Consider the following 26,946-nt stretch of genomic DNA (forward strand, 5'->3'; position numbering starts at 1 on the left):
TCCATCACTTTTTTTTTTATAAATTTATTATTATTTTTTTGGCTGTGTTGGGTCTTCGTTGCCATGCGTGGGTTTTCTCTAGTTGCGGAGAGTGGGCTCAGTAGTTGTGGCTCACGGGCTTTAGAGCACGGGCTCAGTAGTTGTGGCACACGGGCTTAGCTGCTCTGCAGCATGTGGGATCTTCCTGGCCCAGAGCTCGAACCCGTGTTCCCTGCATTGGCAGGCGGATTCTTAACCACTGCACCACCAGGGAAGTCCCTCCATCACTCTTACTACCACAAAATATGTAATTTATTTATCATCACATTCACATCAACTATTACCTCATCCCACAAGAATATTAGTTTCAGGAGGACAGATATTTTTGCCTGCTTTGTTCACTAATAAATTCCAAGCACCCCGAACAGTGAATGCATATAAGAGGCTCTTGAAAACAATTTGTTGAATAAATGAATCATGCATACTGCTATACTCACAGAGGGTGCTATGAGAGGACAGAATAAGAAAACAAAACTCTGCAGTCAGAAAAGGTTTCAGAGAAGAGAAAGCATTTAAATTGGATGAGCAGGAATTCTGCTCTGATGATAGTAGAATGACAGACTGTCAAAGTGCAAGGACATGTCTATGACATGTGATTCATCTGTACTGGAGAGGAACTCCATCAAGCTCAAAGGAGGATTTTTAAAGGCAAGTCAGCTTCTTAAAACCATGTTATTTGACAAAAGGAGAAAGGAGAATGAGACCTATGGCACAATTTTATGAAAACTTAAAACATATATACAGGCCAAAAAATACTGTACATTTCTGTAATATATACAAAATAATAAATACAGGAAAACAGTCATTTGAGACCAAAGCACTAGAAGAACCACAACTTGGAAAACAATCCTTTTTATTCCCCAATCCCCTTCTTCCCATCTCTGGTTTTACAGTCTTTTTGGTCAAGTCAAAAGATCTTATTTCCTTCGTTTCTTCTTTCTTCCCACTCTTTTGTTCTCACAGTACTAAGGCTCTATTTCCTGTACAATCCGCCTGCACAGGATATCCACTTAAACACCATCCTACCCACTAGCACCAAACAAAAGGGGAAATTTTCCAAAGACAAGAAATAACCTAACATTTTCCTGAGGCCAGGAATGAACATGTTTTAAATCATAAAGAGTTAAAGAACTAAATGGGGGAGAGCAAGCTAAGGAATGAAGACAAAAAGAGGGGGGAGGACCTATAGGAAGTAAATGCCACCGTGTTATCCAGTAGGTCTAGTCTATGCTACTTTCCTCATCGGCTTAAGACAGTCAAATCTGGATGATTCAGATGTACTGCCCCCGCCCAAATACAAGTGTGTAGGCTGGGAATGTTTTATTTTTGAACAACGTCAAGTGACTACTATACATGAGGTAACTTAGATAGTGAGTTATCTGTCATTACTCACTATTGTTGAGGTATATCATGGACTTAAGATGACACAACAGAAGACTCTAATTTTTACTTATGGAATATAGGACCCAGGTAGCAGAAATACATTGTGACTATTAAGAAAAGGTAATTTTATTACTTTTTTCTACTCATACACTTGTAGGAAACAACAAAAATAAGGTAAAACATAGAAGTAGCAGCTTGTACAAAGTAAATTATCAGGATTAAACAAGTTAAAATCCAGAATAAAACTCAAATTCAGAGATAATTCCTAAATTTAACGTTTAATGTTTAATTACTGTTTAAATAATGTCTAATGTTTAATTTAAATTAATGTTTAATTTTACTTAAAACACTTTTTACCAATTAGTCATTCAATAACTTTTAGCAGAAATTTCTAAGTTTAAGAAATTTCTAGGTAGAAATTTGTCAGGTAGTAATTGGAGAAATTAATATTCAAAAATTTCAGTTTAGGCATTTCCAAGCATTTTTACAAACACTTATCTTCCTAGAATTCTACTTTGATTCCATATTCTCTAAGAAGCTAATACATTTTTTTTTTTCTTTTTGGTTGTGCCGCGCAGCTTGCAGGATTTCAGTTCCCCAACCAGGGGTCAAACCCAGGCCCACAGCAGTGAAAGCACAGAGTCCTAACCCCTGGACCACCTGGGAAGTCCCTAAGAAACTAATACTTTTTAACACCTCTTTTAAAAACTGTGTAAGGTGGTTAGATAAATCAATTGTTCTCAATATCAAGCCATATGTATCTTAATACTACAAAATATCATGTTATTCATTTCTTCTTTCATTCAATAGGTACTTACTAAGGTCCTACTATGAAATACCAGGAAAAAAAAACACATGAAGCTTCACTGGCCAAGAATAAAGATGATAACAATAGTAGATAATATCAATTTTTTGAAATCTCCATTCATGCTTGATTACTGTAATTATGTACCCTCCCTAAACTATCACCCTTATATCATACCTGTCAAGTTGGGTAGAGCAGTTTCTGAGGCCTCACTGCACAGGTAGCAAAGCGATGTGTCCTGATCTCTGCCATAACAATTAGGTAGAAGCAGAGCTGTCCCAAAGACCATTCCTCTGCCCAGAAGCACAAAAGTTTAACTGATGTATGTACAGAGGAAGTCTTGGAATTCCACTCTCTGACAAGCAATACCATATGCATGTGACACTCATTCATGTACTCAGTAGCCAGAAGGAACCAATGGAAGGGTAAGCATTTACAAGTCCAAAGTGGGTGAAGAGTTACATAAAGGAAAATGTCTAGTAATTAGCAAAACATTGAGTCAGAATGGAGATACTTCAAAACCTCTGGAACATTTTGAAAAAATAAGTAAAAACTGACACACATGAGTAACAAATAATAAAATACGTAGGGATTAGTACATATAGATGGGGTTTCATTCCTAAGTGATAATGAAGTGAGACTGTAGAGAAAAGTTTCCTTGAAGAAAACGCATTTACAATAAGTGTTTACACTTTTAAAAGAGAGGAAACGCCTAACAAGACTCATCTTTTGCATCACTTAAATTAGTTCACGAAACCACAAATCCAAAGTCAAAGAAATAGTTACAATCTGATTCATAAGCACAGAAGCCAGGAAATGACAGCCTTCACTAAAATTTTGGCTCTATTATAGCTTAATAAAGGTTAAAAACGTGGCATGATAGTGCTGAAAACTTTTGAGTATTAAAACTTTTAAAAGTGAAAGCCTAATCTTTGTTAATACATAAGAACAAAGTCAAATAAAACTTAAGAACCTTATAGGAAATTAGTAAAATCTACAAATGATGGATGACTTTAGTGGTATAATCTACAAAAATAATACAAGAATGTGTTACTGTACACCTAAGAACACCCATTGATTCAATAAATATTTGTTAAGTACCTACTATGTACCAGCCACTGTGCTTGGTTCCAGGTCAATAAAGGTTAATGGTAAAATTATAGATAGTAGAACTGAAATAGCCTTCAATAAAGATGTTACAAAATTATAATGTAAACTTAAAGAATGACTTTGATGTAGGTAATTATTAACAGTGTAAAAAAAACAAACCTTATGCACTCAAAGAAATTAACTTTAAAAAAAAAAAAAAAAAAAAAGAAATTAACTTTTATGAAGCCAGTACTGTTAACATCATGAGGAAAGCAAGAGTTAAACGACTAATGGGTTACCTCAAATTAATGACTCAGAATTTCAAATACTGGGTTGAATTTCTCCTTCCCTAAATTACACAAAATAAAAGGCAAAGGAGCTCCATAATTCATATTTTATACATATCTATATTCTATACCATATGATTTACTATTTAATCAGTAAATCTGCTATTTAAATTACCAATAATTTATAGTTACATTTTTTAAGGCTCCTATATTGTTTTTTTTTTTAAAGATCGTTTTGTGATCTCAGATTAACAGCTTTGTTCTTTCTTTTTTTTTTTTATTTTTATTTATTTATTTATTTATTTATGGCTGTGTTGGGTCTTCGTTTCGGTGTGAGGGCTTTCTCTAGTTGCAGCAAGTGGGGGCCACTCTTCATCGCGGTGCGTGGGCCTCTCATTATCGCGGCCTCTCTTGTTGCGGAGCACAGGCTCCAGACGCACAGGCTCAGTAATTGTGGCTCACGGGCCTAGTTGCTCCGCGGCATGTGGGATCTTCCCAGACCAGGGCTCGAACCCGTGTCCCCTGCATTAGCAGGCAGATTCTCAACCACTGCGCCACCAGGGAAGCCCAGTATTTTATTCTTTTTGATGTGATGGTAAATGGATTATTTCTTGAATTTGTCTTTCTGATCTTTTGTTGTTAGTGTATAGAAATGCAACAGCTTTCTGTGTATTAATTTTGTAACCTGCCACTTTACCAAATTCACTGATGAGCTCTAGTAGTTTTCTGGTAGTGTCTTTAGGATTTTCTATGTATAGTATCATGTAATCTGCAAACAGTGACAGCTTAACTTCTTCTTTTCCAATTTGGATTCCTTTTATTTCTTTTTCTTCTCTGATTGCTAGAGCTAGGACTTTCAAAACTATGTTAAATAAAAGCAGCAAGTGGACATCCCTGTCTTATTCCTCATCTTAGAGGAAATACTTTCAGCTTTTCACCGTTGAGTATGATGTTAGCTGTAGGTTTGTTGTAATGGCTTTTATTATGTTGAGGTATATTCCCTCTATCCCACTTTCTGGAGAGTTTTTATCATAAATGGGTGTTGAATTTTGTTGAAAGTTTTTTCTGCATCTATTGAGATGATCATATGGTTTTTATTCTTCAATTTCTTGATGTAGTGTATCACACTGATTGATCTGTGGATACTGAATAATCCTTGCATCCCTGGGATAAATCCCACTTGATCATGGTGTATGATCCTTTTAATGCATTGTTGGATTTGGAGTGCTAGCATTTTGTTGAGAATTTTAGCATCTATGTTCATCAGTGAATTACTGGCCTGTAATTTTCTTTTTTTGTGGTATCTGTCTGGTTTTGGTATCAGGTTACTGTGGCTTTGTAGAAATGAGTTTCAGAGTTTTCCTTCCTCTGCAATTTTTTGGAACAGTTTCAGAAGGATAGGTGTTAGCTCTTCTCTAAATGTTTGATAGAGTTTGCCTGTGAAGCCATCAGGTCCTGGGCTTTTGTTTGATGGGAGTTTTTAAATCACAGTTTCAATTTCAGTGTTTGTGATTGGTCTGTTCATATTTTCTATGTCTTCCTGGTTCAGTCTTGGGAGACTGTACCTTTCTAAGAATTTGTCCATTTCTTCCAGGTTGTCCATTTTATTGGCATACAGTTGCTTATAGTCGTCCCTTATGATCCTTTGTATTTCTGTGGTGACAGTTGTAACTTCTCCTTTTTCATTTCTAATCTTATTGATGAGTCCTCTCCCTTTTTTTCTTGATGAGTCTGGCTAAAGGTTTATTAATTTTGTTTATCTTTTCAAAGAACCAGCTTTTAGTTTCATTGATTTGCTACTGTCTTCTTTGTCTCTATTTTGTTTATTTCTGCTCTGATCTTTATGATTTCTTTCCTTCTGCTAACTTTAGGTTTTGTTTGTTCTTCTTTCTCTAGTTGCTTTAGGTGAAAGGTTAGGTTGCTTATTTGAGATTTTTCTTGGCTCCTTGGGTAAGATTGTATTGTTATAAACTTTCCTCTTAGAACTGCTTTTGCTGCATCCCATAGGTTTTGGATTGTTGTGCTTTCATTTTCATTTGTCTCTAAGTATTTTTTTGATTTCCTCTTTGATTTCTTCAGTGAACCATTGGTTGTTCAGTAGCATATTGTTTAGCCTCCACATGTTAGTGTTTTTTATAGTTTTTTTCTTGTAGTTTATTTCTAATCTCATAGCATTGTGGTCAGAAAAAATGCTTGATATGATTTCGATTTTCTTAAATTTACCAAGGCTTGCTTTGTGGCCCAGCACGTGGCCAACCCTAGAGAAGGTTCCCTGTGCACTTAAGAATGTGTATTCTGTTGCTTTTAGATGGAATGCCCTATAAATATCAATTAAGTCCATCTGTTCTAATGTGTCATTTACGGCCTGTGTTTCCTTATTGATTTTCTGTCTGGATGATCAGTGAGGTGTTCAAGTCCCCGGTATTATTGTGTTACTGTCTATTTCTCCCCTTACGGCTGTTAGTATTTGCCTTATATATTGAGGTGCTCCTATGTTGGGTGCATATATATTTACAACTGTTATATCTTCTTCTTGGATTGATCCCTTGATAATTATGTAGTGTCCTTCTTTGTCTCTTATAACAGTCTTTATTTTAAAGTCTATTTCCTCTGATATGAGTATTGCTACTCCAGCTTTCTTTTGATTTCCATTTGCGTGGAATACATTCTTCCATCCCTTCACTTCCAGTCTGTATGTGTCCCTAGGTCTGAGGTGGGTCTCTTGTAGACAGCATACATACAGGTCTTGTTTCTGTATCAGCCAGTCTATGTCTTTTGGTTGGCACATTTAATCCATTTACATTTAAGGTAATTATCGATATGTGTGTTCCTATTGCCATTTTCTTAATTGTTTCTGTAGGTCTTTCTTCTTCCCTTCCTCTTCTGTTCTCTTCTCTTGTGGTTTGATGACCCTCTTTAGTACTGTGTTTGGGCTGCTCTTCCTTTTTTGTGTGTGTATCTATTGTAGTTTTGGGTTTTGCTGCTCCCATGAGGTTTTGATATAGCACTCTATATAGGTACAAGGTTGTTTTAAGTTGCTAGTCTCTTTCCTGCCTAGAGGAGTCCCTTTAGCATTTGTTGCAAAGTTGGTGTAGTGTTGCTGAATCCTCTTAGCTTTTGCTTGTCTGTAAAGTTTTTGATTTCTCTGTCAAATCTGAATGAGAGCCTTGCTGTGTAGAGTATTCTGGGTTGTCAATTCTTCCCTTTCATCGCTTTAAATATATCATGCCACTCCCTTCTGGCTTGCAGAGTTTCTACTCAGAAATCAGCTGATAACCTTACGGGAGTTCCCTTGTATGTTATTTGTTGTATTTCCCTTGTTGCTTTTAATATTTTTTCTTTGCCTTTAATTTTTGTCAATTTGATTATTATGTGTCTCAGCATGTTCCTCCTTGGGTTTATCCTGCCTGGGACTCTCTGTGTTCCTGGACTTGGTTTACTGTTTCCTTTCCCATGTTAGGGAAGTTTTCAGCTATTATCTCTTCAAATATTTTCTCTGGTCCTTTCTCTCTCTCTTCTCCTTCTGGGACCCCTATATTGCGAATGTTGGTGCGCTTAATGTTGTCTCAGAGGTCTCTTAGGCTGTCTTCATTTCTTTTCATTCTTTTTTATTTATTCTGTTTCCGTGGCAGTGAATTCCACCATTCTGTCTTCCAGGTCACTTATCTGTTCTTCTGCCTCATTTATTCTACTATTGATTCCTTCCAGTGTATTTTTCATTTCAGTTATTGTATTCTTCATCTCTGTTTGTTCTTTAGTTCTTCTAGGTCTTTGTTAAACATTTCTTGCATCTTCTAAATCTGTGCCTCCATTCTTTTTCTGAGATCCTGGATCATCTTCACTATCATTATTCTGAATTCTTTTTCAGGTAGATTACCTATTTCCACTTCATTTAGTTGTTTTTCTGGGGTTTTATCTTGTTCCTTTAACGGGGACATAATCATCTGCCTTTTCATTTTGTCTAACTTTCTGTGATTGTGGTTTCGTTCCGCATGCTACAGGATTGTAGTTCTTCTTGCTTCTGCTGTCTGCCCTCTGGTGGATGAAGCCATCTAAGAGGCTTGTGCAAGCTTCCTGATGGGAGGGACTGGTGGTGGGTAGAGCTGGGTCTTGCTCTGGTGGGCAGGACCGTGCTCAGTAAAACTTTAATCAGCTTGTCTGCTGATGGGTGGGGCTGTCTTCCCTCCCCGTTTGTTGTTTGGCCAGAGGCGACCCAGCACTGGAGCCTAAAGGCTGTTTGGTGGGGTAAACTGCGGCCCCCAGGAGGGCTCATGCCAATGAGTAATTCCCAGAACTGATGCTGCCAGTGTCCTTGTCCCTGTGGTGAGCCACAGCTGCCCCCCAGCTCTGCAGGAGACCCTCCAACACTAGCAGGTAGGTCTAGTTCAGTATCCTATGGGGTCACCGCTCCTTTCCCCTGGGTATTGGTGTGCACAAGACTGTGTGTGTGCCCTCCAAGAATGGAGCCTCTGTTTCCCCCCGTCTTGTGGAAGTCCTGTAATCAAATCTTGCTGTCTTCAAAGTCCAGTTCTCTGGGGATTCCTCCTCCTGTTGCCGGACCCCCAGGTTGGGAAGCCTGACGTGGGGCTCAGAACCTTCACTCCAGTGGGAAAACTTCTGTATAATTATTCTCCGGTTTGTGAGTCACCCACCTGTCAGTTATGGGATTTGATTTTATCATGATTGCTCCCCTCATACCATCTCACTGCAGTTTCTCCCTTGTCTTTGGATGTGGGGTATCTTTTTTGGTGGGTTCCAGCATCTGCCTGTGGATGGTTGTTCAGCAGTTAGTTGTGATTCCAGTGCTCTCACAAGAAGGAGTGAGCACACTTTCTTCTACTCTGCCATCTTGAACCAATCTGAAAACTGACTTTTAACTGAAAGAACGTGGCAGTGACAATGCAATGACTATTAGGTACTGTTTAATGTCACTACTTTGATTTCTTTTTTTTTTAAATTTATTATTATTATTTTAAATTAATTTATTTAATTATTTTTGGCTGTGTTGGGTCTTCGTTTCTGTGTGAGGGCTTTCTCCAGTTGCGGCAAGCGGGGGCCACTCTTCATCGCGGTGCGCGGGCCTCTCATTATCGTGGCCTCTCTTGTTGCGGAACACAGGCTCCAGACGCGCAGGCTCAGTAGTTGTGGCTCACGGGCCTAGTTGCTCCGCAGCATGTGGGATCTTCCCAGACCAGGGCTCGAACCCGTGTCCCCTGCATTAGCAGGCAGATTCTCAACCACTGCACCACCAGGGAAGCCCACTACTTTGATTTCTATTAAGGGCATAAACAGCTTTACCTATAATGCTTTGGCACCATTAGTGCAAATGTCAGCACAGAGATTTGTTGAACACAATCAGATTATTTATTCATTCATTCATTTATTTATTTATTTATGACTGCACTGGGTCTCAATTGCTGCGTGCAGGTTTTCACTAGTTGCAGTGAGCGGGGGCTCTCTTCGTTGTGGTGAGCAGGGGCTCTCTTCGTTGCGGTACGCAGGCTTCTCATTGCAGTGGCTTCTCTTGTTGCGAAGCACAGGCTCTAGGCGCACGGGCTTCAGTAGTTGTGGCACACAGGCTCAGTAGTTGTGGCGCATGGGCTTAGTTGCTCTGTGGCATGTGGGATCTTCCTGGACCAGGGCTCCAACCCATGTCCCCTGCATTGGCAGGCGGATTCTTAACCACTGCACCACCAGGGAAGCCCCACAATCAGATTCTGAGAATTGCTGCCTCTAGGATATCCACCTGAGTTAATGTTTCACTTTATTTTCAATTTTTAAGCCCTGCTTTTTAAAGTTCATTTCATTACATAAAATATTTACATGGTTCCAAAGTTGAATCTACAGAATGAGGCACCCTCCCACCTCTACCCTATTCACTCCTTCCTTAGAGGTAACCTAAATTTAAGTGTTTTATTCTTACACTGTTTTAATGTAAATGGATACATATTCACAAACCCTTCCTTCTTCTTAAACAGTAGGATATTTCACACTTTTTCTCCACTTTGCTCTTCTCACTTAACTATAAGATCACTCCACAGTAGCACACAGAAACAGTTCTCTTCCTATGTACAGCTGCATAATATTTCATGCCAATTACCACACTCTTAAATGAGGACAATTTAGAATAAATAGTAAGGTTTCTTTATTCTGGATCATGAATGTGAAAAAATGCCAGTTACATTTAAATGGTTCCTTCATGAAGTTGGAGAAGAACTAATCAGTGCTGTTTATGTTATTCAACTCCGATTTAGGCAACTAGACATCTCCATTTGTTATCAACTTACGCACACAAACACAAATCAATATATACTTTTTGCTAAAGCATATTGACCTCCCTCTGAATTGCACTGTACAGAACTGAATAAGGGACCCCTAAAAAAATTCTCAATAATTCAACATTTCTCTACAAAACCAAGTTCAGACAATAAGTACATTTCTATTTATAATTATTGGGTAAGAAAAGAATAGTTACAATAATGATGGGACACTCAGGAGCACCCTTACATTAAACACTGGTCAAAGAAAAAAGTAGAAGGAAAAAACCTACGCAACTCCCACAATAAAAATTAGGCAAGGTTCAGAAAAGTCAAAGTCATTAAAGACATACAAAGGATGTGCAAACAGCTCTGTGGGAAATGACAGCATCTAAGTTAGAAAACTACAAAAATTAAGAAAAGACATTCTACTTGAGGACACGGCAGGGGGAAGGGGAAGCTGGGACAAAGTGAGAGTGTAGCACTGACATGTATACACTACCAAATGTAAAATGGATGGCTAGTGGGAAGCTGCTGCATAGCACAGGGAGATCAGCTCAATGCTTTGTAACAACCTAGAGGGGTGGGATAGGGAGGGTGGGAGGGAGGTTCAAGAGGGAGGGAATATGGGGATATATTTATACATATAGCTGACTCACTTTGTTATACAGCAGAAACTAACACAACATTGTAAAGCAATTATACTCCAATAAAGATATTTTTAAAAAGATACTCTAAAAGTAAAATATGAAAAGATACTTTTGTCATTCTATGCTGCTTTTAATTATCTAAACCATCTAATACCACCTTTAACATTTTAGAGAAAAAAATAAAATGAAAAAGTGCACATGAAAAACTAACCACCAAAAAATGATAAATGAAAGCCTAAGATTAAATGCAACAAAAGTATTAGTATGACATGTTTTCTTTTTAAATTGTTTTCAGTTTATAAAAGCAATATATACTCATTATAGAAAATCTGGGAACTATATATAAATAGACGACACACTACCCACTTCTACACCCCCACTTACTAAATTATTAAAATATTGGCCCTTTTAATCTGCATCATATTTCATTCATTCAGCCAATTATTTATTGAGTGGATACTATGTGCAAAGCATTTTGCTAGGCAGGATATATCAAGTGCTAGGCGAGAAATAAAGTCCATAAGAGAGAAATGTAACAGGTTGAGGTAAGGTGGGGAGTTTCACTACCTCACTGCAGGATCACACTTACAAGAGAACAATGACTGGAATATTGCAGATTTTGCATTTGAAACCTTGGAGGCTAGAAAGAAATGAAAAAGCATTATCTTAAGTGCTCAGAGAAAAAACTGTCATCCCAAAATTCCATAATCACAGAAAACATCCTTCAGAAATGAAGGTGAAATAAAGACATTCTCAGTTGAAGGAAAGAACTCATTGACAGCCGACCTGCTCTAAAAGAATTGTTAAAGGAAATTCTCCAGACAGAATGGAAATACCAGAAGGAAACTTTATTCATTAGGAATAAAGAAAGAGAAACAAAAATAGGAAATAGAATAGACTACTCTTCTCAAGTTCTTTAAAATATGCTTGATGATTGGAAGCAAAAAGTATAACACCATCTGTAGGGACTCTTCAGTGTATATAGATATAATATGTAACAACTACAACATAAAGAGGGGAAAGAAAATTATATAACAGTAAGGTTTCCATATTTCACTTGAGGTGGTAAAATGTTGAGTCTAAGTAGAATGTGAAAAGTTCAATATGTATATTGCAATCCCTAGAGCAGCCACTAGAAAACCTATACAAAGAAATATAGCCCAAAACACAACAGATAAATTACAATGCAATACTTCCAAAAAAAAAAAAAAGTGAACCCAAGAAAGAGCAGGAAAAGGGAAACAGGAACATAAAAAAATAAAATGGTAGACCTGAATCCACATATTTATAATTACATTAAAGGACAATGGCCTAAACACAGACATATGGCAGATATATGATCCAACTATAGGCTATCTAACAGAAACTCATTTCAAATATAATCACATAAGTAGGTTAAAAATAAAAGGATGAAAATGTATGTCCACACAAAAACGTGTACATGAACGTTCCCAGCATTATTCATAACACCCAAAAGTGGAAACAACCAAAATGTCCATCAATTAATGAATGGATAAAGTTACTCAGCAATAAAAAGGAATGAAGTACTGATACATGCTATAACATAGATGAACCTTGAAAACATTAAGCCAAGTGAGAGAAGCCAGTCAAAATGAACATATATTCTGTGATTCCATTCAGATGAAATGTCTAGAATTGGTAAATCCATAGAGACAGAAAGTAGATTAGTGGTAACCTAGGACTGGGGGTGTGGGGAGGAATATGGAATGACTGCTAATGGCTACAAGGTTTCTTTGGGGGGGTTATAAAAATGTTCTAAGATCAGATTGTACTGATGGTTGATGAACTCTGTGGATATACTAAAAACCACTGAATTATACACTTTAAATGGGTGAATTTTATGATATGTGGATCTATATCTCCATAGAACATTAAAAACATTATGCTATATGAAAGAAGCCAGATTAAAAGTCTACATATTGCATGACTCCATTCATATGAAATCTCCAAAAAGAGCATATGTAGAGAAAAGGAGATTAGTGGTTACCTGGGACTGGGTTAGGAATGCTGACTGACTACAAACTAGTACAAGGGAAATTCTGAGTGATGGAAATGTTCTAACAGCTATATTGTAGTGAGGGTTGCATAACTATGTACATTTTTTAAAAATCACTGAATTGTACATCTTTCAAAATATAAGTTTTATAGAATGTAAATCATAAGTCAATGAAGTTTTTGAGCCAGTCATGAACTCTTCACTCCTTGAAGAGGCTGCATCCCAGTTTGCCCCTGATCAGTTAGGGAGGGATTCTGCTCCATGGAAAAGGACCTCTCTCCTAAAGAGACAGAGCCTGTTGCCTCCATCACAGCTTCCCTTTGGGCTCATTTCAAGCTTGGCCGAACTGGGGAACAGAGTGGAGACTGCCCTGCATTCCCCTTTCCTCTGCCTCAATATGTCTTTATAACGTCAGCTGATGTCTTACAAAGGGCAAGGGAAGCCCGCACACACCCAGAACTCTTGCTGGTCAGAGATTCCCTAAGCGTCTGTCCTTGCCTGAGTTTCGTGTGCCTGTGTTGTGAACCTTGGAACTCTGGAGTTGGGGGGGGGGGGGGGGGCAAGTATTGCCCTAAGAATGCTTACTGTTCTTTTATTGTTGGGATCTGTTCTTGGGTAGGGTGGCAGTTGGGGAAGCTTGACTTTGTCTTCGTCAATAAACTCTCATTTACACAAAGGAAAAGAAAAGAAAAAGAAAAAAAAGAAGTCAATAAAGTTGTTCTTTTTTTAAAATAAATTTATTTATTTATTTATTTTTGGCTGCATTGGGTCTTTGTTGCTGCCCATGGACTTTCTCTAGTTGCAGAGAGCGGGGGCTACTCTTCATTGCAGCGTGCAGGCTTCTCACTGCGGTGACTTCTCTTGTTGCGGAGCTCTGGCTCTAGGTGAGCGGGCTTCAGTAGTTGTGGCTCACGGGCTCTAGAGCGCAGGCTCAGTAGTTGTGGCACACGGGCTTAGCTGCTCCACAACATGTGGGATCTTCTCAGACCAGGTATCAAACCCGTGTCCCCTGCATTGACAGGTGGATTTTTAACCACTGCACCACCAGGGAAGTCCCAATAAAGTTTTTAATAAGGCATAAAAGGTGAAAAAAACAAGCAAAACCAGACTTTTGTTGTCTGAAAGATACTGTTAGGAGCATGAAAAGATAAGCTATAAATGGGAGAAAATATTTGCAAATTATATGCCTTACTCATTAATTTTCCTAGAATATGTATTTAATATCTGTTGACATATCATTTTTTCCTAATTATAGAAGCAATACTTGCCCATTTTCTAGAATCCAAAACACACAGGAAGGAAGCCAATTAAAAGCAATCAGGATCCCATCACCCAGAAATAACTACTGATAATATTTTTCATACATTTATATCCAGTCTCTTTCTTATCTTATTCTTAAATATGTTCTCTAACACATACTCTTACATCAATTTTTAGCCTTGAGATTAAAATTAACATATAATCTACCAATTCCTATAACTTAAGATTTGGAACTTGGCAATAGAAAGAATTTAGTTCATAGATTTGTTTGGGACATGTGCAAATTTGATTTATTTCATTTAGATTTTTGTTCTACATATTCAGATTCCTAAGATCCAAAATTTATAAAAGCAGTATGCTTTTTAGAAAGAAATTCAAAGCAACTTTATCAATAGGTAAGTAGTTTTTATATCTTTATAAAGCATAAACAATTTTAATTTTCAAGGATGAACAAAATTTAAAATGAAACATATGTTATAATCTATTCCTAAAGTATTTTGCCCATTTTGTGGTCAAAATATCAACTGCCCAAAAGTAAAAATAGTCCTCACGTGTTCCCAAAATCAAATAGCAAAGTTTTCAAAGTCTGAATATTTCAGAAATTTATTCTAATGAGCTTACAATTTTGATTATTTTCAAATGCCATACTTAATTATGTACTGGTTTCCATGAAAAGAGAAGTTGATGTCTCCTCGCCATTCGCAGATCTTTATTCTCCTCACAAAACTGAATTAGAATCTTGACTTTCAACTCCACCCTCAAGGAAATGGAGAACTTGCTATAATTTATTATATTCAGAGATGTTGACTGGGCCACATTTTCTCTGTCTACTGTGTTTTTCTCCTGTTTCTTTTTAGAAGGTATGGTCTTTTCATGCAACAAAAAGGTAAGATCTATAACTTGGTCCTAGCTAACTATATTTCTTCAATAGGCTTGAAGCAAAAACTCCTTCTAATAACAGAAAGTGTATCCTGCCTTGCTTAGTTCCATGTGCAGATGTCATTCTTGAAAGAGAATCCTGTTTAAAGGAGTGATACAGGGGGAACTTAGGGATTGTGCTGTCTCTAAGAGAATTCTTTAATATCATCCCCTAATAGCACCCCCTTCTCATTATTTCTCACACTATCATTTGCCCTGTTTTTGAAGGTATAGGTGTCGTGAGATAGTATTAAAATATTTGCATTTGGGAAAGAGTCACCCAGCCATTTGCAGATAAGATTATTTAAACAGATAGCTGTTTGCATTCAACAATGTGATAACTAATTTTCCTCTATACTAATCACTGTACCTTGCACGTAGTAGGCACTCAGTATTTTTTAATTAGTGTTCACGAAACTCTGCCAGCATGAGTTTTCCATGCAAATTAAAAATGACTCAAAGCAATTCTAGCTCTCTCTACACTTTGATTATAATAATAGCTACCATTTATGGAGCATGTATTATAAACCAGGCACTTCACACACTTTAATTGATATATTACAAATTATAGTATTATTAACTATAGCTCTGAAGGACAGGCTTTATTATCACCAATGTACAAATGCTCAGAAATGCTAAGTATCTTATTCAAGCTCCAGAGCTAGTTGGTGAAGCCAGGATTCAAAACCGTTAGGTCATGTATAACTCCAAAGCCCATGCTCCTTTCGCTATTCAAGGCTGCCTCAATAGAGAGTGGTACAAAAACAACTACTGGGAAATGTTTTCTTCTTACCTTCTAGAGAAGAATTTTAAGACAGCCAGACTGCCCAAGTGGAATGACCTTGATTCATCTGTCCATACACAGGATGACATTTAAGAGTCAAACCTAAGAGACTAATCAGAATGATATACATGTGCTCACCAACCAATGGGTTCCATCAAAGGAAACTGGAAACTGCTGGAATTTACTCCCAGCAGCAGAGTAATTACAAATTTTTCCAGAGTTAAGGCACAATGACTCAAAAGAGTTTTAAAAATTTGTGTAGGTCATGCCCGAACTCAGAATGCATCCAGAAATATAACCTTTCTTTAACTGACAACTTTCATCTCTTCTTTGAAGAATCTTATTTAGACCAGAACAAAATACTGTGTCTTTACTTTTGATTTGTCCTCAAATATGAAAGAATGAGCTGAACAAAAGGCTTCCCTTAATGTACGGCTCATCTCACAAACATCTCAAACAAAAAAAATACTGTATATGTGGGCATTCGTTAGGAAATATTTCTTATAGTTCTAAAGGTCCTCTAACCTTACCCTCTAGGACACCTGTCACTGCCCTGCAGATAACTTAGTAACATAATCCTTTCATGTGATTTTAAAAATCAAAAAAGCTGGTCTTTCCTGTTTCCAACTGGTGGAGCTAGTTTTCCAATGTCTATGAAGAGGCATGTGTATGTGTATATACTACACTCTCTATACTTGGGTCCTGGCTGCAAGCTATTTCCTGCTGGCTGAATTCAGATATTTCCAATGGCCTTAACTGAAAGAAACAAAGACCTGATTCATTACCCTTATTTCAGCAGCAATGGCTGTCCAAAGCAATAGAACCCTCCCTACAGCACGAGTGTTAGAGGTAAGAAGAAAAAAAAACATACTTCAAATTACAAAATTCTTTTGGTTTAGGGCTCAAAATAATATATATATATTTGTTCAAATAATCTATAAAAACATGCTCAGGATTCAATCCATATGATTTCATTGCTAAACTCTGTACTTCTCTCCAGCTTAAAACAAGACTACCAGTGAAATTACGAAATTACTGAAAAATTTTAAAGATACATCTTAGTTAATAAAGCTCTCAAAGTTATTTTTACTAAAAGATCTGTCTGAGAATACACAGTACTATAAGTACTACATAAATACTATGTATTATGTAACTGTGTACTATGACTCAAAGTTCACTATTATCACTCGGTTAATTTATGATGTGGGGTAAAATCATACAGGGCAGCAAAAAAACTCTGCTTTAACACCACCACCACTGCCAATAATGTCTTTCCAGGTCACTAGTTCAAATATCCAGGTGAGAGTTGTAGGTGAAAAGGGAAGAAAGGGGAGGAAAAGAAGGGAGGAGGGAGGAAAGGAGGAAAAAAGAATACTTTAGAGGTATCCAAAAGATAAAAATACAGAATCCTTAAGAGCAGGAGCTAGTAGAATTTCTTCACCAGGACAGCTGGGCCCAGATCAAGAGAGTAGTGGCTTTGTGCATTTAAATTAACCCAAAAGTGTTACTAATTTCAATTTCCCTTTTCAGTTTTGCTATATTTCCACTGATTCTATCTTGATGATGGAAGGGCAGAATACTGTGCTCACTAGTAACATTTACAGGACAGACTGAGGAAGAATGTAAATCAGGTATCAAAACTCTTCCTAAATGCTAAGCCAGACTGTGAGGAAAAGAAATAAGGGACAGGGAAGAATAAGTTAAGAGGCTGAAAAAAGCAATGTTATATTAACCCCACAGGAGCAAAACTTAAATTCTGGACTTTTGAGCACCATATCATTTAGGAGCAATTTAGAAGACAGAGAATGGGAGAAAATTAACATCTAACAGTTGCTGAGTACTTGCTGACTTAAGCCAAGCACTTATATCTATTACCACTAATCCTCATCTGAACAATGACAGAAATATATTATCCCTTTTCTCAGATAAACAGACCACATAATGCAAACTATATGTATTTTTTATTTTAATTTATGACTATAACCAGAGAGACAATTTTGGAGTAAGATTTGAAATTCTGCCTTTAACATTTATAAGCCTTGAAATTGTGGGCACTTAATAACTCTGAAAACATAAATAAATAAATAAATAAGACAATAAAAATAAATAAATAACTCTGAAAACAAATAAACCCACCCTATTTACAGCATGGTACAACAGAACCATGATAGTATTACAAAATCATATGCATTTTATTAAATATCCTCCTATGCCAAGGATCACATGCCCTGAACTGCCAAAACCAGAATGTTTTATGGACCTCCACAATCACCTGATTGTTTGGCTTTCTGCACTTATGCAGTAAAACTGACCTCTGACCTAAGGTGGAAAAGAGTGAGTAAGACAAGGTCTTTTCCATGATGAGGGAGGAGAAAAGAAAAGATAAAGCCAGAAAAAGATACCACAAGAAAACTACAGATCAATACATCTTATAAATACAGATGCAGAAATCCCCAATAAATTACTAGCCAACCAAATGCAGGAGCATATTAAAAGGACTATACACCATACCAAGTGGGAATTATCCCAGGAATGTAAGGTTGATTTGACATACAAAAATCAATCAATGCGGGACTTCCCTAGTGGTGCAGTGTTTAAGAATCCACCTGCCAATGCAGGGGACACGAGTTCGAGCCCTGGTCCACAAAGATCCCACATGCCATGGAGCAACTAAGCCCGTGTGCCACAACCACTGAGCCTGCACTCTAGAGCCCGCAAGCCACAACTACTGAAGCACGCGTGCCTAGCCTAGAGCCCATGCTCCACAACAAGAGAAGCCACCACAATGAGAAGCCCGCACACCACAACGAAGAGTAGCCCCCACTCGCGCAATTAGAGACGGCCTGCACACAGCCAACAAAGACCCTACGCAGCCAAAAATAAATAAATACATAAATTTTTAAAAATTCAATCAATGCAATACACCAAGTTAATAGACTAAAGGGAAAAAAACATATGATCATCTCAAAATAACTCCTATTATTACGTGGGAAAATTTTTTCTAAAGCATTCCTATTTAGATATATAATTTCTAGCTTTTAAAAAGAGATGTTTTAGGGACTTCCCTTGTGGTCCAGTGGTTAAGAATCCGCCTTCCAATGCAGGGGACACAGGTTTGATCCCTGGTCGGGGAACTAAGATCCAACGTGCCGCGGGGCAACTAAGCCCACACGCCACAACTAGAGAAGCCCGTGCACCACAACCAGAGAAGCCTGTGCGCCGCAACAAAGAGCCCATGCGCTGCAAGCAACACACTGAAGACCCAGCACAGCCAAAATAAAAAAAAAAAAGACAATTGTTATTAAAAAAATAAAAAGAGGCATTTTGAAGTCATGCTTTGCAGAATTCTTTCTAGTTGTGTTTAACAAGAATATATGATAATATATTTATCATGACTGATTTAATGAGTACCTAACACATGTGAAGTGTTAAGCACATGAAATTTGATTTAATTAAAACTGCCCTTCAAGACAGCTGTTATGAGTATAAATAGGCAGTAGAGCATAGTAGTTAAGAGCATAGACTCTGAAGCCAGATTCCCTGTGTCTGAATCCTAGTTCTACACTTAGTAACTGTGTGACCTTCATCAAGTTAACATTTCTGTGCCTCAGTTTCCACAACCAAAAATGGACAGTATGATAGTACCTACTCTTAAAGAGGCATAAGAATTAAATGTTATTGTATGTAAAGATGTTAAAACAGTGTCTGATACAAAATAAGAGCTGTATAAAGAGTTAGTTATTTGGTTGGTGAAGATGAAAAGGCTAATTAGAAGGAATGTACACCAAGCCCTATCTTCAGACCTTAGCAATGAAGTTTCTGCCTTTTCTATCAGACTGTAGTGGATGATCAGATGAAAGCTGGTTTCATCCAACTTTAACGTGGGTAAGATGCATACTCTAAGGACAGATAATCTCTTTAATCTGGAATCCTTAGAACATGATGTCCAAGATCAATTAATTTTCCAGTTCACAGAGGGGATCTGTGCTAACTCTTTTCTTCTTACAACTAAGGTAACAGACGGTGTAACAGTCACAGAGCACATGAAGACTTTCACATCTTGCTGGTGAAGGAGTGGTAAGTAGTCCTAGACAAGATAGTGCCTCAAATGTACTGACAGATTGTTTCATAAATTATCAGCAACAGCTGTTTATGATGGGATTTCTGGTTCAGGTGATTTCTTGATTTTCTGCCTATGGATTTAAGAGATTAATCTATTTAAGAAAAAGGCTAGACTTCCTGCTAACATCTGGAAGAAGGCAAGGATGCCCACTCTCACCACTTCTATTCAATGTAGTATTGGTAGTCCTAGCCACAGCAATCAGACAAGAAATAAAAAGTATCCAGATTGGAAGGAAAGAGGTAGAATTGTCACTATATGCAGATGACATGATACTATATATAGAAAACCCTAAAGACTCCACACAAAAACTACTACAACTGATAAACGAATTCAGCAAGGTAGCAGGGTACAAGATTAACATACGGAAATCAGTTGCATTTCCTTACACTCACAGTGAAATATCAGAAAGAAAAAGTAAAAACACAATCCCTTTTAAAATCACATCAAAAAAATTAAATACCCAGGAATAAACCCGACCAAGGTGGTGAAAGACTTATATGTTGAGAAATATAAAACACTGATAGGGGCTTCCCTGGTGGCACAGTGGTTGAGAGTCTGCCTGCCAATGCGGGGGACACGGGTTCGAGCCCTGGTCTGGGAAGATCCCACATGCCACGGAGCAACTGGGCCCGTGAGCCACAACTACTGAGCCTGCGCGTCTGGAGCCTGTGCTCCGCAACAAGAGAGGTCGCGATAGTGAGAGGCCCGCGCACCGCGATGAAGAGTGGCCCCCGCTTGCTGCAACTGGAGAAAGCCCTCGCGCAGAAACTAAGACCCAACACAGCCAAAAATATATATAAATAAATAAATTAATTTAAAAAAAAAAAAAACACTGATAAAGGAAAATGAAGATGATTCAAAGAAATGGAAAGATATCCCATGCTCTTAGATTGTAAGAATTAATATTGTTAAAATGGCCATACTATCCAAAGCAATCTATAGATTTAATGCGATCCCTATCAACTTGCCCATGACATTTTTCACAGAACTAGGACAAATAATACTAAAATTTACATGGAACCACAAAAGACCCAGAATTGCCAAAGCAATCCTGAGGAAAAAGAACAAACCTGAAGGCATAACCCTCCCAGACTTCAGACAATACTACAAAGCTACAGTAATCAAAACAGCATGATACTGGCACAAAAACAGACACATGGATCAACGGAACAGAATAGAGAGCCCAGAAATAAACCCACACACCTATGGTCAATTAATCTTTGACAAAGGAGGCAAGAATATACAATGGAGAAAAGATGGTCTCTTCAGCAAGTGGTGTTGGGAAAACTGAACAGGCACATGTAAATCAGTGAAGCTAGAACTCTCACTCACACCATACACAAAAATAAACTCAAAATGGCTTGAAGACTTAAATATAAGACATGACACCATAAAACTCACAGAACATAGGTAAACGTTATCTGACATAAATCATAGTGATGTTTCATAGGTCAGTCTCCCAAGGCAAGAGAAGTAAAAGCAAAAATAAACCAATGGGACCCAATCAAATTTATAAGCTTTTGCACAGCAAAAGGAAACCATAAACAAAACAAAAAGACAACCTATGCACTGGGAGAAAATATTTGCAAACAATGCAACCGACAAGGGATTAATTTCCAAAATACACAAACAGCTCATATAGCTCAATACCAATAAACAAACAACCCGGGACTTCCCTGGTGGTCCAGTGGTTAAGAATCTGCCTTCCAATGCAGGGGACGCGGGTTCGTTCCCTGGTCAGGGAACTAAGATACCAAATGCCGCCGGGCAACTAAGCCTACACACCACAACTACTGAGCTTGAGTGCTCTAGAGCCCGTGTGCCACAACAAGAGAGCCCGTGTGCCACAACTACTGAGGCTGTGCACTCTGGGGCCCATGCACCACAACTAAGGAGAAGCCCATGTGCCTCAACAAAGAGCCCGCCCAGCACAACGAGGGATCCCACATGACACAACTAAGACCCAATGCAGCCAAATAAGTAAAAAAAACAAATAAATATTTTAAAAAAACAATCAAAAGATGGGCAAAAGATCTAAATAGATATTCTCCAAAGAAGACATACTGATGGCCAATAGGCACATAAAAAGTTGCTCAACATTGCTGATTATTAGAGAAATGCAAATGAAAACTACAATGAGGTATCACCTCACACCAGTCAGAATGGCCATCATTAAAAGTCTACAAATAATAAATGCTGGAGAGGGTGTGGAGAAAAGGGAACCCTCCTACAATGGTGGTGTGAATGTAAAGTGGTGTAGCCACTATGGAGAACAGTATGGAGGTTCCTTAAAAAACTAAAAATTGAGCTACCACATGATCTAGCAATGCCACTCCTGGGCATATATCTGGAGAAGACTCTAATTCCAAAAGATGCAGGCACCCCAATGTTCACAGCAGCAATATTTACAACCGCCAAGACATGGAAGCAACCTAACTGTCCATCAACAGATGAATGGATAAAGAAGATGTGGTATGTGTATATATATATATATATATATATATATATATATATAATGGAATATTACTCAGCCATAAAAAAGTGAAATAATGCCATTTGCAGCAATATGGATGGACCTAGAGATTATCATACTAAGTGAAGTCAGACAGAGAAAGACAAATACCATATGATATCACATGTCGAATCTAAAAAATTGATACACATGAACTTATTTACAAAATAGAAACAGCTTTAGAAAACTAAGTTATAGTTACCAACAGGGAAAGCAGGGGAAGATACATTAGGAGCATGGGATTAACAGATACACACTACTATATATAAAATAGATAAACAACAAAGTTCTATTGTATAGCATACAGAACTATATTCAATATCTTGTAATAACCTATAATGGAAAAGAATCTAAAAAGAATATATATGAATATATAGATATACACACACACGTGTATGTACATATATATACAAAAAACAGAATCACTTTGATGTATACCAGAAATTAACACAACATTGTAAATCAACTATACTTCAATAAAAAAGAAAGAGGCTGGAGAATATGGTGGGAACTCTGCCTATCCCTTCAAAATTTGCCATTTTGGGTTGTTTTTCTGAATATCATTACCTTGCCGCCTTCCTGGAATTCTGATTAAAAACCATGGGTAGCTACACTTTCTTATACTTGGCTAACATAGAATTATATTAATCTCTCAAATAACTTGAACTGGATTAGTGTAATGTGTTTAAATATAAGCTTCTCTGAAGCTGCTTGTATTGATACAGAATCATTTTTTTATACAACTACTCTATCTTCTGCACCATTCCTACCTATCAAAACACTGTTTAATGGAGCTGGAGGAAATCAGGCTCCTTGACTTCAGACTATACTACAAAGCTACAGTAATCAAGACAGTATGGTACTGGCATAAAAACAGAAATATAGATCAATGGAACAGGATAGAAAGCCCAGAGATAAACCCACGCACATATGGTCAACTTATCTTTGATAAAGGAGGCAAGAATATACAATGGAGAAAAGACAGCCTCCTCAGTAAGTGGTGCTGGGAAAACTGGACAGCTACATGTAAAAGAATGAAATTAGAACACTCCCTAACACCACACACAAAAATAAACTCAAAATGGATTAAAGACCTAAATGTAAGGCCAGACACTATCAAACTCTTAGAGAAAAACATAGGCAGAACACTCTATGACATAAATCACAGCAAGATCCTTTTTGACCCACCTCCTAGAGAAATGGAAATAAAAACAAAAATAAACAAATGGGACCTAATGAAACTTAAAAGCTTTTGCACAGCAAAGGAAACCATAAACAAGACGAAAAGACAACCCTCAGAATGGGAGAAAATATTTGCAAAATGAAGCAACTGACAAAGGACCAATCTCCAAAATTTACAAGCAGCTCATGCAGCTCAGTATCCAAAAAACAAACAACCCGATCAAAAAATGGGCAGAAGACCTAAATAGACATTTCTCCTAAGATATACAGATTGCCAACAAACACATGAAAGAATGCTCAACATCACTAATCATTAGAGAAATGCAAATCACAACTACAATGAGGTATCACCTCACACCAGTCAGAATGGCCATCATCAAAAAATCTATAAACAATAAATGCTGGAGAGGGTGTGGAGAAAAGGGAACCCTCTTGCACTGTTGATGGGAATGTAAATTGATACAGCCACTATGGAGAACAGTATGGAGGTTCCTTAAAAAACTAAAAATAGAACTACCATACGACCCAGAAATCCCACTACTGGGCATATACCTTGAGAAACCCATAATTCTAAAAGAGTCATGTACCACAATGTTCATTGCAGCTCTATTTATAATCATCAGGGCATGGAAGCAACCTGTGTCCATTGACAGATGAATGGATAAAGAAGATGTGACACATATATACAATGGAATATTACTCAGCCATAAAAAGAAACAAAATTGACTTATTTGTAGTGAGGTGGATGGACCTAGAGACTGTCATACAGAGTGAAGTAAGTCAGAAAGAGAAAAACAAATACCGTATGCTAACATATATATATGGAATCTAAAGGAAAAAAATGGTTCTTAAGAACCTAGGGGCAGGACAGGAATAAAGACGCAGATGTAGAGAATGGACTTGAGGACACGGGGAGGAGGAAGGGTAAGCTGGGACGAAATGAGAGAGTGGCATGGACTTATATATACTACCAAAATAGCTAGGTAGTGGGAAGCAGCCGCATAGCACAGGGAGATCAACTCGGTGCTTTGTGACCACCTAGAGGGGTGGGATAAGGAGGGTGGGAGGGAGACGCAAGACGGAGGAGATGTGGGGATATATGTATATGTATAGCTGATTCACTTTGTTATAAAGCAGAAACTAGTACACCATTGTAAAGCAATTATACTCCAATAGAGATGTTAAAAATTTTTTTAAAAAACACTGTTTAAGGGACATCCCTGGTGGTCCAGTGGGTAAGACTCCACATTCTCAATGCAGGGGGTCAGGGTTCAATCCCTGGTCAGGGAACTAGATCCCACATGCATGCCGCAACTAAGAGCCCACATGCCACAACTAAGAAGTCCGCATATGGCAACTAAAGATCCCACGTGCCGCAACTAAGACCTGGCGCAGCCAAAATAAATAAATAAATATATTTTTTAGAATAAAATAAAGAGGTCGTATGGTTTAAAAATGAAATATTGCTTTGTTTACTGTCTTTCTAGACATAAAAAAAATAAAATAAAATAAAATTCAACTTAATAAAACACTATTTAAATTGAATACCAACCTTTTGGAACATGTATAAATATATATCTAATTATCATATTAGTATGTATCTAATTAGTGCACATCTAACTATCTAATTCTCATAATAATCCTGTCAGGTAAATAACTTATCCAAGATCATACAGATTTGCTCCAATTTCCTTCACCTTCCTTACATGTTATACTTTATGATAAAAATTCACCTTTGAAAGATAATACTGAAACATAAGTGTTTTTAAAATACTTAAATTATTAATAAAATAGTATGTACCTTTTATGACAATTTACAATTTTTTAAATGGAATCATTTAATTCTGAGTTTCTCAGCCATGACACTACTGACATTTGGGCCAGATAATTCTGTTTTGGGGAGGTGTCCTGTGCATTGTAGGATGTTTAGCAGCATCCCTAGCTTCTACCCACTAAATGCCAATAGCACCCCATCCCAGCTGTGAAAACCAAAAATGCCTCAAAAGGTTGTCAAATGTCCCTTGGATGGCAAATTGCCCCACTGTTAATCTTTATAACAATCCTACAATATATAGGGCTTTGACAAAAATCCTAACTGAGTGGTACTCAAGCCCAAGTTTTCAGACTTTGAATCCAGTGCTCTTCCCTCTGCAGCATTTCTGCTCTACCTTATATGCTCCCAACCCGTAATCCAAGGAAAATATGTGATAGTGTGACCTTGCTTACAAACATGTACAAATGAAACGGTCATAAAACATTTTTACTACATGTGACGCATTCTTATGTTCCCTTTTCTTTTCCTCTCTACCATCTCAACTGCTAGTGTGGCTCCCCACTGGACTGATTTCACAACCCATAATTGGAAAACTACTGTCTAAGGCAATAAAACGAGTCAATCTGTTGTATGAGTATTCTAATGTGTTTTATAAAGTTTTTCAACATCAGTAGATAGTACAAAAAGACATTCTGGTTAATCCTAGTCAGACCTAGGTGATCTGAATCTTCTCTTCTCAGTTGTTGTTCCTCTGCTAACAAAACCCCAGACTGAGTGATTTCCTAGAGTGGGTTCTTCAGCCTTAGCACACACAAGAATTACCTGAAGAACCTGTTGGAAAACACAGGTTTTCCTCTGAGAAAACACTCTGAGTTTCTGATTCAGTTGGCCTAGGGTGGGACCTGAGAATCTGCATTTCTACTATCACCCAGAGGTGAAATTGATGGTACTGGTATAGGAATCAAACGTTCAAACTACTGCCTAAAACTGCCTTAGAAATGGAATAAATGAGTCATAAAAAGAGATTTAAAAAAAAAAAAAAAAAGTCGGGGAGGGTGGGAGGGAGGGAGATGCAAGAGGGAAGAGAAATGGGAACATATTGTATATGTATAACTGATTCACTTTGTTATAAAGCAGAAGCTAACACACCATTGTAAGGCAATTATACTTCAATAAAGATGTTTAAAAAAAAAAAAAAGCATATGATTCTTTAAATGCTTGTTTCAAGACTTAAAACTAAATGAAATCATGTATCTATATATTTAACAAATAATGAGTGCTTATCATGTGCCACACTATTTGGGGTAACATACTAATAAGTCATTATTTCCCAAAGTATGTTCCATGAAAGTAGATTGAGTAGATGTCACAGGACAATACTGAATAAAACAAGTCTTACAACAAAGAAATGTCTAACTTATTAGAGTCATTAATATACTCATGTTTATAGCAGCCATCCAAAAGGCAGCTACAGCATGTAGCATATCTCAGATTTCTTTTCTCAGTCTGCTATTTTTGAGCATCTCAAAAAACTAGTATTCCGTTGTACAGCAGAAACTAACACAACATTGTAAAGCAATTATACTCCAATAAAGATATTAAAAAACAAACAAACAACTAGTATTCCAGGGAAGGCACTCTGAAATATGAACTGAGGGGATGAGAAAGGTTTGGACACACCTTTATGTCAAGCACTTCATACACATGAATTAAAATTATCTAATTTTTATAATAATCTTATCAGGTAAATAATGTAGCCAAAATCACAGGATGACTTACAGAGTAACCCACTTTTTTTTTAATTAATTAATTTATTTATTTATTTGGCTGCGTTGGGTCTTAGTTTCAGCATGCAGGATCTTTGTT

The 26,946-nt window shown here is 37.3% G+C and overlaps 1 protein-coding gene across 4 annotated transcripts in view; it reads right to left on the reverse strand.

Annotated features, from left to right (window-relative positions):
* ABL2 (ABL proto-oncogene 2, non-receptor tyrosine kinase) overlaps positions 1-26,946 on the reverse strand; it is a 114,988-nt gene that overhangs the window by 26,393 nt on the left and 61,649 nt on the right. The gene's annotated exons all lie outside the window — the stretch shown is intronic.

This window comes from Balaenoptera ricei, chromosome 1 (genome assembly GCF_028023285.1).
Source record: "Balaenoptera ricei isolate mBalRic1 chromosome 1, mBalRic1.hap2, whole genome shotgun sequence".
Classification (NCBI taxonomy): Eukaryota; Metazoa; Chordata; class Mammalia; order Artiodactyla; family Balaenopteridae; genus Balaenoptera; species Balaenoptera ricei.